The sequence below is a fragment of the Cryptotermes secundus genome, unplaced genomic scaffold, assembly GCF_002891405.2.
Source record: "Cryptotermes secundus unplaced genomic scaffold, Csec_1.0 scaffold21, whole genome shotgun sequence".
NCBI lineage: Eukaryota > Metazoa > Arthropoda > Insecta > Blattodea > Kalotermitidae > Cryptotermes > Cryptotermes secundus.
Window position 1 is genome coordinate 196092 of NW_019742548.1, and position 1986 is coordinate 198077.

Below are 1986 nucleotides of genomic sequence, written 5' to 3' on the forward strand. Positions count from 1 at the left end.
GAACCAAACAAGCAGGGTGGAGAGGGAGAAGAGTCGAGGAATGAAGTGGATGACGAATCTATTGCGTCAGACTCGAGTGCAGTCACGCCTCCGCCCTCGACCTTGAAAAGACCACCAGTGAAAGAGCCAGTAAATCGTCTAGACGGTGGCTTGAAAATTCACAAAATGGTCCATGTTCCTCCCAGTAACAAGAAGAATGGTGCCCTGAGAAAGTGTCGCGTGAGTGCTAAGCACAAGATTGGAAAAGAAACAAGTATCATGTGTGCAGGCTGTGGTGTGGCTCTCTGCAAACTTTCATGTTTCAATATTTATCAGACGAAGAAAAACTAATAAAGAGGTATGGAAAGGCATTTATTGCATAAAATATTGTATTTTAATTAGTTCCTGAAAATTTCGTTTTTAAAAACCAATTTTTGTTGAAGTTGTTTAGGAAAAAGTAACTACGTACATTATAGCGACATAAGGTATAAAGGGCCTGCCAGGACAGGGGTGGGATTTAAATACCTTTCGCGCCAGTCAAAGAGCTAATAACCCTCAGTAGGAAACACGAGGTGGACGAGTGAGCAACATGCATTTGCTGTCGAAGTCTGTTTTTCGAACAACAATTCCTGCATGGTGGTGCAGCGTGCATTCCATACTCACTTCGGAATTAAGCCCAGAGGTCCGGTTACCAACCGCAAATCGATTGTTTTGTGGGCAGAGAACTTTAGGACAACCGGAAGTGTGGTAAAAAAATCATCAGGACGATAATGGACCGTTACAATACCAGAAAATGTGGAGGTAGTTTGACAATCAATTTTGAGATCTCCAAGACGCTCCGCTTGCAAACATGCAGTCGCTCTAGACATATCCAATCTTTCATTGCGCCGAATTATTCACGAACATCTTCATTTCCATCCCTATAAGATGGTTGTTGTGCAAGAATTGTCACCAAGTGATTTCCAGAACCGAATAACGGTGTGCGAAACGTTATTGGAAACTTTACCCCCCGATACACTTGTTTTCTTTAGTGATGAGGCACATTTTCACCTATCCAGATATGTCAACAAGCAGAATATGCACTGTTGGAGTGCTAACAATCTCAGAGAGCTCCATGAGAGGCCACTTGACAGTGATAAGGTGACAGTATGGTTGCATTGTCGAGAGTTGGAGTTATTGGCCCTTATTTGTTTGAAGAAGACAATCATGCAGTTACTGTCAATTCACGGCAGTATGTGGACATGACTAAATACTTTTTCAAACCAGCTCTTGAAGAAATGCATCTGGGAAATATCTGGTTCCAACAGGACAGTGCTACGGCCCACACCACCTAAGCTTCAGTGACAGTTTTGAGGGCAAAGTTCCCTGGTCGGCTCATCTTGCTTCAAGGTGACATCCCGTTGGCAGCACACTAACCTGATCTAACGCCCTGTGATTTTTTTATGGGGATACCTCAAGGCAGAGGTTTTTAAACATTGCCCCACAAACCTGCTTCAGCTGAAGAATGTTATTCGGCAGGAAGTAGCCCAAATTCCGGTGCGAATGTTGGAACATGCAGAGGGGAACTTCAGAAAACGGTTGCATCAGTGCATAGAGAACGGTGGCCACCACCTTCAAAGTATTTTGTTTAAAACTACATGATTTAAAACTTTAAAGTACAAGGTGTGGCAATAAAGAACCCGGATTACTTTTATGACTCATTTCCGGCCACGTCATTGACGAAGAGGAGGGTAGGGCATTGACCCTTGGACTTCCCTCTACCGTCACACAAAGTTTCATTCACGTGCATCGGTTAGTCTGGCCGCGACCATTGTTAGAAGCGGATCGTGTTTCTGAGCTCCGTCGGAATAATGCTGAGTGCTAATGCAGAACAACGTGCTAACATCAAATTCCTCACAAAACTTGGAAAATCTGCCACTGAAACTTACAATTTGTTGACAGAAGTATATGGTGATCAGTGTCTATCTCGCACGCAAGTTTTCGAGTGGTTTAAGAAGTTTATGGAGG

General features: G+C 43.6%; 1 protein-coding gene across 8 annotated transcripts in view; it reads right to left on the reverse strand.

Annotated features, from left to right (window-relative positions):
- LOC111873250 (carcinine transporter) overlaps positions 1-1986 on the reverse strand; it is a 44300-nt gene that overhangs the window by 4628 nt on the left and 37686 nt on the right. The window lies entirely within an intron of this gene.